Source organism: Indicator indicator, chromosome 6, assembly GCF_027791375.1.
Source record: "Indicator indicator isolate 239-I01 chromosome 6, UM_Iind_1.1, whole genome shotgun sequence".
NCBI classification, from domain to species: Eukaryota; Metazoa; Chordata; class Aves; order Piciformes; family Indicatoridae; genus Indicator; species Indicator indicator.
In genome coordinates, this window is record NC_072015.1 from 43499437 (window position 1) to 43514025 (window position 14589).

Here is a 14589-nt window from a genome sequence, read left to right on the forward strand (position 1 = left end):
TGCTTAAGGACTCTGAATAGAGGTGGTAAATGGAAGCAAAGCTGTAGTGCCAGCAGTGGGGACCAGAATAATAGCAGCAGTTCCTCAACTGCAGATTCCCCTGCTGGTGTAGATAACCCATTCACACCCTGTCACTGGAGTTCCAAGGAGGTGTCAAAAATCTAAGTACTGTGGTGATTGCCACAGGCCTCTCTCATGGATCAAATTAGCTTGGAAAAATAATTTTTGATATCTAATAAATCATATTCCTATTTTATCACATTTCCAGCTTATAAATTTGATCATAAACCATATCACACAGTCAGCTCTATGGTGTCTCAGAACCCACTCTATGATATCACACAACCGTCTGTATGACGTCACAACTCCTGCTCCATTCTGTCACACATCTCACTAAATGATGCCACTCAACATACTGTGAGATATCACAGATTCTGCTCCATGATGTCACACAACCTGCTCTATGATATTACTTGACCAGCACTGTAATGTCACAACTCTGGCTCTGTGATGTCATACCTGCCACTAAATGATGTCAGTCAGCCTGCTCTGTGACATCTTGCAAGCTGCTCTATGATGTCACATAATCCTCTATATGATGTCACACAACCCACTCTATGATGTCTCAGATCCTGCTCTATGTTGTCAAACACTCAGATCTATGATGTCACACTATCAGCTCTGTGATATCACACAGACTGTTCTAGGGTGTCACAGCAATCACTCTATGGTGTCACTCATGCCACACACACTATGATGTCACACAGCTGACTCCACGCTGTCACACAACACACTGTATGATGACACACATACAGCTTTATAATGTCACACATCACACTGGATGATGTTATTCAGCCTCCTCTATGATGTCATTTCACTCTATGATGCCATGCAGTCCACCCTATGCTGTCACACCTTCTGTCTCACAGCCTGCTCCCTGATGTTACACATGATGCTCTAGGTTGTCACAGATCACTCTGTCATGTCACACAGCTCTCTCTAGGATGTCACTCGGCTCACTCTGTGATGTCACACAACCTGAACTGTGATGTTGCACAGACCACTCAGTGTCACACCTCCGGCTCTGTGTTTTCTCACAACCCAATCTGTGATGCCACACAGTCAGCTCTGGGATATCACACAGTCAGCTCCATGATGTCACAGAACTCATTCTGTGGTGACACACAACACACTCTGAGATGTCCAAGAACCCAGTCTAGGAAGTCACACAACCCATACTATGTCAGAGAGCTGGCTCTGTGATGTCACACAGGCAGCTCCATGATGTCACACAACACTCTAGATGATGTCACCCAGAGTGCTCTATGAGGTCACACAACCCATTCTGTGATGTCACTGAATATGCTCTATGATGTCACACAGCTGGCTCTGTGATGTCACACAACGTGTGCTTCCATCTCACTTAAGCCCTGCTCTTGTGTCACTCATAACCCTCCTGGACAACTCTCCTGACTGCCCTTTGGCAAGAGAGTGACTCGGGACCAGGACTGGGACTGTTGAGCTCGACCTGAGAGGTGGCTTTATTTTGGTTTCTTTTTGGGGTGGGAGGACCCCAACAGACAGTGAGGACTGGCAGGGTCACCTTCTCATGTGCCTGCTCGGGAGGGCGAGTCAGCCATGGGAAATTTCAAGGTGGGGAGAACAGAAAGCCACAGGACCACCGTTTGGTGAGGGAGCTGCTGTCTGACTGGATGGCAGCAAGCATTGCCTGCTGGCTCAGCTGACAGAGTGCAGAAGCCTCTGTGGCAGCCTGGGGAAAACACAGTCAGCAGTCAGGTGCATTATAGAGATTCAAAAAGGACAACAAACAAAAACCAAAACCCAACCCCGAACTTATTTCCATTTGCCCCAAGGGATCCAGCCATGGTTACAACTCGGCCAAAGGCTACTAGAAAAACAGTGGGTACCAGACAGAGCCTGTGTGGCTTGTATGCAGGTGTGCAGGCTGCTAGCTGCAGAGAGTGCTGGAGCCTGGCAGATGCAATGGAGGGAGATGGAGACAACAGCTGTGTTAAGTGTGACCAGGTGAATGATCTGCTTAAGCTGGTGGCTGAGCTAAAGGAAGAAGTGGTGAGACTCAGGACTAAGGGAATGTGAAAGGGAGTTAGACATGTGGCAGCAGGCTTGACAGATGTCCCTAGTCAAGGGAGGTGACCCAGGAAGTAGGGGGGAATGGCCACAGGTCCCTGTTCGGAGAGGCACGGGGAATCCATTCTGGCCCTCTTCTCCTCCCCCGTTGCCCTTGCACAGCAAGGAGGAGGCGCTGCAAGTTGAGGGCAATGGGAATGAGAAGGTAGAAGAGGAACCATCTGAGGGGATGCCTAAAGCAAATCAGTCCCCAGCCTGCATCAGAACTAGTACCATCAAGAAAAAGAGGAGGGGAATTGTTACTGGGGACTCTCTCCTGAGGGCAACAGAGGGACCTATATGTTGTCCTGACCCATCCCACAGGGAAGTCTGCTTCCTACCTGGGGCCTGGGTACGGCACATCACGAGGAAACTACCGAAGCTAATCCAGCCCTCTGACTATTACCCATTGCTGGTAATCCAAGCTGGCAATAATGAGCTTGACAAGAAAGGCACCAGGACAATCACAAAAGAATTCAAGGCTCTTGGTCAATTGATTGATGGGGCAGGAGCACAAGTGGTGCTCTGCTCAGTTCCCTCAGTGCCAGAGGTGTATAATGAAAGGAACAGGAGAACCTCGTGAGCAACAAGTGGCTGAAGGGCTCAAGGCACCAGCAGTGGCATTTTGGGTTCTTTGATCAAGGGACAACTTTCACTGCACCTGATCTGCTGGACCTAAAAGGGCTGAATATGTCTAGAAATCTAAATCTTTTATATATATATATAAAAAAAAGACAACAAATAAAAAACCAAAACCAAGGGCTGGATGTAGGATCCTGGAAACTCTAGGCCTGTCAGCCTGACCTCAGTGCCAGCGAAAATTATGGAACAGGTGATGTTGAGGGCAATCACACAGCACCTACAGTATGGCCAAGGGATCAGACACAGCCATCATGGATGTAGGAGGGGAAGGTCCTGCCTGACCAACCTGATCTCCTTTTATGGCCAGGTGACTGCCTGGTGGATGTGTGGCAGGCTGTGGATGTAGTCTACCTGGACTTCAGCAAGGCCTTTGACACTGTCCCCCATAGCAAATTCCTGGCCAAACTGTCAGCCCATGGCTTGGACAGGAGCACTCTGTGCTGGGTTAAGAACTGGCTGGAGGGTAGAGGGCTGAGCCTAGAGACTAGTGGTGAATGGTGCCACTGCCAGCTGGCAGCCAGTCACTAGTGGTGTCCCCCAGGGATCAGTGTTGGGCCCCATCCTGTTCAATATCTTTATTGATGATCTGGATGAGGGGATTGAGTCCACCATTAGTAAGTTTGCAGATGACACCAAGTTGGGGGCAGGTGTTGATCTGTTAGAGGGTAGGAGGCCTGGGAAACTTATTTTCAGTGACGACATTAGTCTTAACATGTAACATGACATCAGAGATTGAGTTCTGTGACATCACAGTTCAGTCTGTGCGACATCTTTTAGTGTGTTGTGCGACATCTTTTAGTGTGTTGTGTGACATCATAGAGTCAGAGGAGTGTTATCTTAAAGCTGACCATGTGACATTATAGTGTCTTTGTGTGACATCATAGTGTGGGTTGTTTGACATCCTACAGTCTGTTGTGTGTCATCACAGAATGAGTTCTGTGAGCTCACGGAGTGGTCTGTGTGATATCTCAGAGTGTGGAATGTGTGACATAATGGAGCAGGCTGTGTAACATCAGAGTACTGGATGTGTGACATTGAAACATGTTGTGTGACATTGAAACTCATTGTGTGACATCACAGAGAGGGTTGTGAGACATCACAGATTGGGTTGTGTGACAACACAGAGAGGGTTCTGTAATGTCACAGAAAGGGGTCTGTGACACCATAGAGAAGGCTATTTGACATCTTAGAGCAGGCAGTGTGACATCCTAGAGAGACAGGTCTAACATCACAGAGACAGCTATGTGATATCAGAGAGGAGGTTGCAACACATCCCAGGGCAGGCTGAGTGGGTTGTTTGACATCAGAAAGAGTGTTGTGTGACATCACAGAGCAGACAGTGTGACATCATACAGAGTGCTGAGTGACATCATAAAGCTGACTGTGTGACATCCTAGAGAGGGCTGTGTGACATGACAGAGTGACCTGGGTGACATCCTAGAGTGCTGTGTGTGACATCAGAGGGCAGGCTGTGAGACAGAATGTGTGACAGCATAGAGTGGACTGCATGGCATCATAGAGTGAATTGTGTGACTGCATAGATAGGATTGTGTAACATCAGAATAGGCTGAGTGTCATTATTCAGTGTGATGTGTGACATGACAGAGCCAACTGTGTGACATCACAGTGTGTGTTGTGTGACATTGTAGAGCAGGTTGTGTGACACCATGGAGTGACTTCTGTGACATCATGGAGCAGACTGTGTGATATCCCAGTGCTGATGGTGTAGCGTCATAGAGCTGAGGGTTTGGCATCAGAGAGTGGTGCACTGGTTTTAGGGCTATGCCTTTACCATTTTTCACAGACCTTGAGCAGAAAGTAGTAAGAATGTAAATAAATCGCTCTTGGGTGTGAAAAGGAAAAGTAATGATCATTCTAAAGGATTCCATGGGAGGGAGAGCTCCCTTGAGATCTCGTTCTCAAAACAAAGTTCATTCTGGTCTGCTGCAGCAGTCCAGCTGGGTGTTTTGTGCTGACCTTGGCAAGTTCTAACATAATCTCTGCTTTTCTTTTTCTCTTTCTTCCCTTTGGACAGGAGGGGAAGAGGCAGAGTTAGGGTTGGGGTTAGGGTTAGTGTTAGGGTTAGGGTTAGGGTTAGGGTTAGGGTTAGGGTTAGGGTTAAGGCTAGGGTCAGGGTTAGGGTTAGGGTTAGGGTCAGGATTAGGATTTGGTTTAGAGTTAGGTTTTGGATTAGGTTTAGGATGATGGCTAGGTTCTTCTTTGGCCAAGAATATTTTTGTGCTGTTTCTGTTAAGTGTACATACCTGTAAATTGTCAATGCTATGTATTTTTTTTCATTACATTCCATTTTAGACTTTGTTGTCTCTTTTAAATACAGTCTCATTTGCTTCCAAACTGAGGTAGTCTGTTGAAATTAATGTTGGTGGTGGATTTAAACCCACCACTAGTAGCATTTCTGACATCATGGAGAGGTTTATGTGGCATCTCACTGTAGGCTAAGTAACAAAATTCAGTGATATTTGTGACGTGCTAGAACAGGAGTTGTGACATCATGCAGATGGTTGTGTGATATCATATTGTGTGCGCTGAGTCATCTTAGAGCTGACTGTGTGATAGCATAGCTTGTCTTCTGTGAGATCATGGAATGGGATTTGTGACATCACAAAGAATTCTGAGAGAGATCATGGAGCAGGCTGTTTGACATTGCCTTGATTTGCTTTCTTGGATACATTGATTCTCTCATGGATCCTCCAAGTGAAAAAAGGAAGAAACGTAGCAGCTGGTTGGGAAAAGCATCTGAATTGGATTGTATTTTCCTGTGCTGGGGGAAATGTTAGAAATAGAGAAAAGAAGGAAAAAATGAAGAAAGAGCATAAGCAGAGAGAGTTACCACTGTGGATCCAGAGAATGCCTTACTGGTCCTGAAGGCCTTGATCCATGGGGAAGCTGTGATCCATGGGGGAACTTCCCTCTTCCCTTGGAGGTTCTGTGCCATTTCCAATCTCATAGCTGGTCACAGTTCCTCATCACCAATTCCCCATCAACAATTGGCTCAAGGGATGGTGCCAGCAACAGAATTTTGGGTTCTTTGATCAAGGGGCAACTTTTACAGCACCCGACCTGCTGGACCTTGACAGGGTGAATTTACCTAGAAAGTTCAAGAGGGTACTAGTGTTGGAGTTGGCAGGGCTCATTGGGATGGTTTTAAACTTGGTCTGAAGGGGGTGGGTGAGGAAATCAGTCTTCCTGGAGAGGAGAGAGAGGGACAGAAATTAGGGTTAATTGAGAAATAAGCAGCCCAGCTGAAGTGCATGTACACCAATGCATGCAGTATGGGTAACAAACAAGAGGAATTGGAAGTCTTTGTCCACTAGGAAGACTATGATATAATTGCCATTACAGAAACATGGTGGGATGAGTCACATAATTGGAGTACTGCACTGGGGGGTTACAAGCTCTTTAGGAGAGACAGTCAAGGGAGAAGAGGAGGAGGGGTGGCTCTGTCCATTAGGGAATCTCTTAATGCCTCAGAACTTGAGGTTGCAGATGAAAGGATTGAGTGTCTGTGGGTTAAAATCAGAGGGAGGCCTAACAAAACTGACATCCTGATTGGAGTCTGATATAGACCACCCAACCAGGATGAGGAGGCAGATGAAATATTCTATAAGCAACTGGAAGCTGTCTCAAGATCATCATATCTTGTCATTGTTGGTGACTTTAACCTGCCAGACATCTGCTGGGAACTTAATTCAGCAGACAGGAGGCAGTCCAGAAGGTTCCTAGAGGGTATGGAGGACAGCTTCCTGATGCAGCTGTTAAGTGAGCCTACCAGGGGTCAGGCTCTGCTTGTTCTGCTGTTCTCAAATAGAGAAGGGCTGGTGGGAGATGTGATGGTAGGGGGCTGTCTAGGGTGCAGCGATCACGAGATAGTGGAGTTTTCAATATGCAGGGAAATAGGGAGGAGCAGTAAGAGAACCCTCAGCTTGGACTTCCGGAGGGCAAACTTCAGCTTATTTAAGCCACTTATTAGGAAAGTACCCTGGGTAGCAGCCCTTAAGAACAAAGGGGTCCAGGAGGGTGGGGCGAGGCTTTCTGCCAATCGGCGGTTTCCCTTAGCAGGGTCGGCCCAACAGGGCCGGTCTGGAGGAGAGGTCTATGCAAAAGGACTGGGTCAGGTGACGGTTCCCGGTAGGTGAAATCGGCTGTCTCCGATCCCGGAGATGGGCTTCGGGGAAGGGGTGAGGTGAAGCGGCGCTTCCCCCTTGGATTGGTTCGAAGTGAGCTGACAATGCCGAATGTCGGCGACTGCTCCCATTAAGGTTACAATACAGTCTTTGGTTTGATCTCAACGGAGAGGATATCTCCTCCAAGAGGCTGTGGGAGGAGAAAGCAAGCCTTGCCCCACCTGCAGAGGCCGGAGGAGAAAGAAGGGTACTGCCTGGACGGACCAACCCCGGGCCAGCCGACAGCCAGCCGGCAGCAGTGAGTAGCCAGCGTAACCCAGCCACATGCCTCACTACAAAGACAGACAGAATGTATCTTTCCATGTGTGCAACATTCAGTAACATTCTATTCAAAGCGCCCGTGCGTAGCTGCGTGATATTTCCAGATTGATTTGCCTCGTGATAACATTATAAATATCTCTGTACATAGTTAACAGCTGTGAAGCGAATTGTCAAGTCTCCATCTAGTGGGCAAATTGTGAAACTGCACCTTTCGTTCCCTTAACTAGAAATCGATTCTGTAAATATTATAATTGGATCAAATTGTAAATACTAAACCAGTTATGGACTATATTTCTACAACCGTGAATTCGAATCAATATATATAAAGGTGATTAATCGAATACTCATAATTTTAATAATGAATAAAGAATAATTTTCATAATTCATATTTCATAATTCATAATTAATAACCATCATCCTCCATCCCTAATCACCACAGGACCTGACCACAGAAGACGTCACACATGACTGTGAAATGTGCTGCAGTCAAGAAAGCCCCAGAGTAAAGTCTCCGTGGAACAGAGGGTGGGGGCTGGGTTTTTGCTATGGTGAGGCCTGGCAGATTGTCTCTATTGGAACAGTGCAACGAACACACCAGGGCAAGCACTGCATCCTCACCATGGCAGAGGCAACTACAAATTGGTTGGAATCATACCCTGTAACCCATGCCAGTGGCCAGAGCACCATCTTATGCCTTGAGAGGCAAATCCTGTGGTGACATAGTAGCCCTGAAAGAATTGAATCTGATAATGGGACTCACTGCAGGAATAAAGCCATCAGTTGCTGGGCCAAGAAACATAGAATTGAGTCATATCACCCACAAGTCTCTGGAAAGTTTGAAAGATACAATGGATTGCTAAAGACCATGTTGAGAGCATTGGGAAATGGGGCTTGGAAGCACAGAGATGAAAGTTTATTAGAAGCCACTTGGTTGGTTAATTTTCATTGTGCACTGTGGGGGGAAATAAAGTCCCTGTAGTACACATGGGAAAGTGTCTGGGGAAGGCAGTGTGGGTTGCTCCTGCCATGGAGAAAGGCAAACCCATCTGTGGGATTGTCTTTGCTCAAGGGCCTGAATATACTTGGTAGGTAATGAGAAAGGATGGGGAGACTGTGGTGAAGGCAGCCTGTGCCCAGAATTATGCCCCAAATATTGCCACAACTTGTCCCAACATGCCTTGCTCACATTCCCCCCTCCTCCCTCTTTCTGGAGTGATTACTTCAGCCCAGAGCCGAGTAAACAAAGGGCCTGTGGTAAACAACCCAACCTGCTTTCTTTGGGGTAAACAAGATCGTGTGCCCACCTTGTGTGGTGCCTGTGCTTCTTCCAAGTTTGGACATATTTCTAGCCCCATGCTTTGTCATTGGCCAAAGGCACTTCCCAAGTTTGACCATTGCCTAAATCCAGGTCTCCAGCATATTATAAATATCACCCAAATTGTAAGCTCTTTGCTCTTTTGCTTTTGCTGTTAAGCTTTCTTGCTTCTGCTGTTAAGTTTTGCACACCTGCTCTGCCTGTGTTTGCAGTCCAGAGGGAAGCTGCTCCCTGGGAAGTGCCAGCGTGCCTCAGTTTCCCTGGAAGCCTGCAAAGAGTCCTTCACAAGCTGCACTGCAACTGCAGCCAGCCTCACGTCGGATCCCAGTCCTGCCAGTAGGAAGAAGCTGCCAGCGCGCCCTGAAGGCCTGAGCCCCGCTGGTAAGCTTTAGCCAGTCGGGGAGAGAAGTAGCCTGAAGCTTTGGGCAGTTCTAAGAGTGTCTGCTGCCAGCATAAGCTGCAGAGGTGCGAGCCAAAGCCTGCGTGTGCCTGCTGGCAAAGCAAGGACTCTGCCAGCCGCAGGAGAGAGGAGCCACTGTCTGCCGCTCCACAGCCCTGGGAGTTAAGCTCCTGTGATTCAGAGCTCCGTCTGTGCTCCGCCGCCTGGCAGTGTCCCAGACGCTCGCTCATTTCCCAGCTGAGCAAGGGAAATCTGCACCGCTCTGCGCCGGCCCCCACCACGCTCTCCAGCAGCCTGGGAAGGGGAAATGCTCCCCCAGAGCATCCTGCTGACTCTGTACGACCACCAGCACTGGGAACTGCCTTTGGAGCCATCCCACGTGACCCTGCCTGTTGGCAGAAGTCTACAACACACACCCACAGCTGCAGGAGAAGGCTTGCCCCGATGCATCCAGAAGGGACTGCCCCTGAAAGCCAGCCTTGGCAGCCAGTGAAGCAGTAAGTTAGCACCAAGGGAAAACATTTCTCTTTTCAGTGTTCATGTATTTAACACCAGGTATGGTTCTGTTTAAAATCCCCAAGCTTTAGTCCGTGTGGTTTTGTAACTTATGGTTTACAAGTAGCCCTCCCTGGCTGTTCCTGGAGCCATAATTTGTGATCATAAATAGATTTAAGTCTGTGAAAGGTTCCTTTGATTGTATGTGACTTACATTCCTCTCTACTAGCTATTTAGCAGCTGCAAAGTCCTTGTCGAGTTGCCATCTGCTGGACAAGCAGCAGAATTGCACTCTTGGTTCTTGAACAACTCTTTTGTATCTTTCTAATTTGGTTAAAAATTGTCCCAGTTTATGCCATATATTCCATGACCATGCACTAAAATCTACATATAAATATTGATAAAAGGTTATTAACAGTTTTTTTAATATTCATAAATAATTTTTATATTTCACATATTCATAAATCGTAATTTATAACATTTTTTATCAAAGAGACTCAGCCTCAAGCAGCTTTAACACTGTGGGAAAAATAGCTTGGAATGTCAGTTGTATGTTGCAGGAAGTGATGTGGTAAGAAGGATCCAGACTGATGGAATTTTGCAAGAAACAAGAGCAACACTGAAAAAACCAAGCTAGTGTTGGTACCCATCAGTAGAATCTCCTACTGCTTCTGTCCTGAACAGTACAGATGAGAAACAAGTAACATCTGGAGGAGTGAAATGATTGGGATAGCTGATCACAATGTATAAATCTGGGGGGGGGAGGGGGGATTGAGATGGTTTAAGTCTGTAGTTTAAGTCATGAGTGTAAGCAAGAAGGGAGTTAAGTATGAGAATGAAATGAAATGGTGAAATGTATTGAACTGTGTGGAACCTGAGCATGACACAAATGGTATGGAATAAGGGGTGGAGATTGTATTGGGTTTGGCTGAGCTGGAGTTAATTCTCCTCAGAGCATCTTTCTAGTGCTGTGTTTTGCAGAGCTGTAGCTGGGTGTTGATACCACAGCAATGTTTTGGCTACTGCTGAAGCAGCACCCAGGCTGTGCTTTGCCAACATGTCCCTACTCCAAGAGTACACTGAGGGGTGGGCAAGATCTTGGGAGGGGACACAGCTGGGCCAGCTGACCCAAAGTGGCCAAAGGGGTGTTCAATGCCAGATGACATCAGCTCAGATAGAGAAGCTAAGTGACAGAAGTATGTGGATATTTGCCAGTGGTGTCTGTCCCCCAGAGAAACTGCTCCGTGTATTGGAGCCCTGCAGCCCAGGAGTGACCAAAACCAGCCTCTGCCATTGGGCAGTAGTCAAAAACATCTCTGTTTGCTTTTGCTTCCATGTACAGCCTTTGGTTTTTCTTTGATTTTTTTTGCAGGTTGAGTGACATCACAGCCTGTCTTCTGTCACATCACAGAGAAGGTTGTGTGACATCATAGAATCATAGAATCATAGACCTGACCATGTGACATCATAGAGAGGGTCTCATGATATGAGAGAGCAAGTAGTGAGACATCACAAAGAATGCTGTGAGACATCATAGTGTTGGTTCTGTGACATCATGGAGCATTGTGAGACATCAGAGATTATTTGACATCATAGAGAAGATTTTGTGACATCATAGAGAGGGTTCTGTGATATCACAGAGTAGGCAGTAAGACATCACAGAGCAGGGTGTGAGTCATCATTTAGTGAGATGTGTGACAGAGCAGGCTGTGTGAAAACACAGGGTGGGATATGTGACATTGAAACCTGTTGTGTGACATCATAGAATGGGTTATGTAATATCATGGTCAGGATTGTATGGCAGCAGACAGCACATTCTGTGCCTAGTGCAGATTGTGTGAAATCCTAGAGAGAACCTTGTGTGATATCATACAATGGTCTGTGTGACATCCTCCTGTGGGCTCTGAGCCATCATGGAGCTGACTGTGTGACATCATGGAGCAAGCTGTGTGACATTGCCTTGCTCTGCTTTCCTGGACGAGATGGTTCTGTCCATGATCCTCCAAAGGAAACAAGGAAGAAACTGAGCAGTTTGTTGGGAAAAGCTCCTGAATTGCATTGTGGTTACCTGTGTAGGGGGAAAGGTTAGAAATACAGAAAAGAAGGAAAAAATGAAGAGAGAGCAAAAGCAGAGAGAGTTCCCACTGTGGATCCAGAGGATGTCTCACTGGTCCAGAAGGCCTTGATCAGTGGGGAAGCTGTGATCCATGAGGGAGCTCTTAACTTCCCTGCTCGCCTTGAGGTTTTGTAGCTCTTGAAATCCCATACCTGGTCACAGTTCCTCATTCAGTTGCCAAGGTTACAGCACATTTCACTGGGGTCAGCCCCTGTACCAGAGTCAGTTCCCTGTGTCACCCCTGTCCCATGGTCAGTTGTTTGCTCTTTTGGTGCTAAACTGCTGTGTCAGTCACCTGGGAGGGCCCTCTCCAGCCCAAGCCCCACACAACTCTCACACTCAGCACCAGCTTGCATCCCAACACTCTGCAAAGCAGAACCTGTGCCATTGTCTGCTGAACAGCTGCTAGAAGCACAGAGCTGTGGCCTTGCAGAGCAGCAGCAATCTTCCTGGGGCAATGCTGTGAAAAGAGCTCAGCAGAAACAAGGTTGAGGCCAACAGGAGGAAAACAAACTTCAAGCCATAGGGCAACCTCTCTCCTCACATCTCCTGAGCTGATGGACCTCAAGATGGGGACTGCAGGTCAACCTCTGTGTAAATCTGATCTAAATCCCTGCAGTGATTCTAACCAATAGTTGGGGTTTGACTTGTTAAGCCTTGCTCTGAAAAGCCACAGCCTGAGCTTAGGATTGCCCAGAAGAGTTTGAGGAATTTCAAACTGCTGCTGCTGCCTTCAAGCTCTACAGGAGTCACAGTGCCATGGGAAAGTACTGCTCCTGAAATCCCTGCACCCAAACTCCCAGTCATAAACCTGGGAACAAATCTGTGGCTAAGACTGGCTCTAACCCACCCAGGCTGCTCTCTGAAGGAGTTCAGAGAGTGAGGGAGTCCATTCTGAATGGTGTGACTCAACACGAGGCCTTCCCTTCCCTCTTTCATTCCCAGTTTCTCTCTTCCATCACTCCAGCCCAACACCAAGGGGATTTGCCTCTCACACTCATTCTCATCCTACACCAAATGGATTTCCCTTTGTAGAATTCTCCCATGGAGTCAGTCAGAGAGGGAATCTTGGCCATCAACTTGAACTTGGATAAACCTCTGTTAAGCTTTGCTAAAGAACATTCAATTGTTGAAAATTCTCCTCCTGCCTCAGCAGAACTGACTGCTGCTGACTGTTCTCAGCTGCATTTGGCTTTGGCCTTGTTTCTCACAAGCCATGGCCATTCCTGGCCTACAAAAGGCAACTCTTTCTTTTTGATGGGGGTTGGCTCAGATGCAAACACCCCCATGGTGTGTGTAGGGATCTGCAGTGCTGTGGAGAAGGGTTGGGGATGAGAGAATCAAATAATTCTGGAATGGTTTGGGTTGGAAGGGACCTAAAAGAGCATCTAGTGCAAGCCCCTGAGCATGGGCAGGGACGTAGAATCATACATCTTCCACTAGTTCAGGTTGTTCAGAGTTCCTCAGCTTGGACACTTGCAGGGGCATCTCCTTCTCTGTGCAACCTGTTCCAGTGTCCTGTCACCTTCATCAGAAAAGATTTCTTCCTTATATGCAATCTCAGTCTCCCCTCTTTCAGTTTAAAGCCACTGTCTCTTGACCAGATGTTTGGAGGCCTCTGTCCTATGACCATGAGATAGAGGCTGAAGGCCCTGGGCTCAGTGATGTGGAGACTGAGGACAGTAGCAGAGTAGCCTCACAGTCCTTAAGAAGTGTTCTGAGACATGGTGAAGCTTTTCTGCATAGTGAAGAGCAGCATGAGAAAGAAATAAACCCACAAAGTGTGGCTGGGGAAGTCCACACTGGACATGAGGAAAAGATGTCACCCAGCAGCAGCCTGGATCAGCTCAAGGCTTTTTGTTTCAAAGAAGAGCCAAGGAGCACAGAGAGAGGGCAGTAAAGGAAGGTGCCAGCAAGGAGAGGCAGCTGGGGGGGTGACTCCAGCCTGCAGGGCAAGAGGCTCAGGGCATGCAGCAGCAGAGGACAGCCTGAGGTGCAGATGCCAGAGGGCTGTGCAAGAGCTGAAAGCCTCCTGGCAGAGCCAAGCTCTTCATGCCTTTGCTTCTGGCTCTTGGCTGTGCCACTGATGCCTCTGAGGAGACAACTCCTGCTGCAAGTCCTGGGGCCTCATTGCCTCCTTGTTCATCCTCAGGAGCCTGGCAGGGGTTGTGCCATAGTCCTGCCTTTAACATTGGTTCTCTCCACATCCCACTGCTCCAGGAAGCACCCTGAGAGGTGAGTGAGGGACAGGATCTGCCTGCCCAGGAGCCAGGGATCAAGGTTTGACTCTTTGCTTTAGTGAAACACATTGTCCTGACCTGTCAGCACTGCCTCCCGTTCTCCACTCCAACCACAGCCTGCAGACACTTTCCCAGTAGTGTCCTCACTGGGACCCAGCAACACTACAAGAAACTTCTGAGTTTGAACCTAACTTTGACTTCTTGAGAGGTTTCATCATCTTCCTCTCAGTCTCTGATGTTTAGATGGCACCAAAGCCACCAGAGGGATCATTACATGCCTTGGGCTGGTCCTCTGCTGCTCAGCTGAGCTGAGCACTGTGGCTGGAGGGAGCTGCTTGCTAGCAGGCAGCAGAGAAAAGAGACAGTTCTGGCCAGGAGCAGCTCCTCTGTACTGCACAGCACAGCTGAGGGCACTGCCAGGGAATCTCAGGAAGATGAGGAAGGCAGACAAATCTTGAAGGTGTCCAGGAGGGTGATTGCGAGCTCACAGGAGGAGAAGTCACTGCACACTGACATGGTGAGTCTGTGGGTGCAGGGCAGTGCTGGTGCAGCTCCTGGAGGCATCTCCTAAAGCTGGCACAGCCAGAGCTGGTGGATCTGTAAAGAAATCTTCTGGTCCAGAGGCTCTTTTCAGGCCATTGTGAAGAGCTGTGGAGCCCTGGGGTGCAGGCAGGGATGGGCAGGGCTGTCCTTCAGAGCAGAGTCCCTGCAGCCCAGGGGCTGTGAGCTGGGGCAGGGACTCTGCTGCCGCCTGCCAGCCTCAGCTC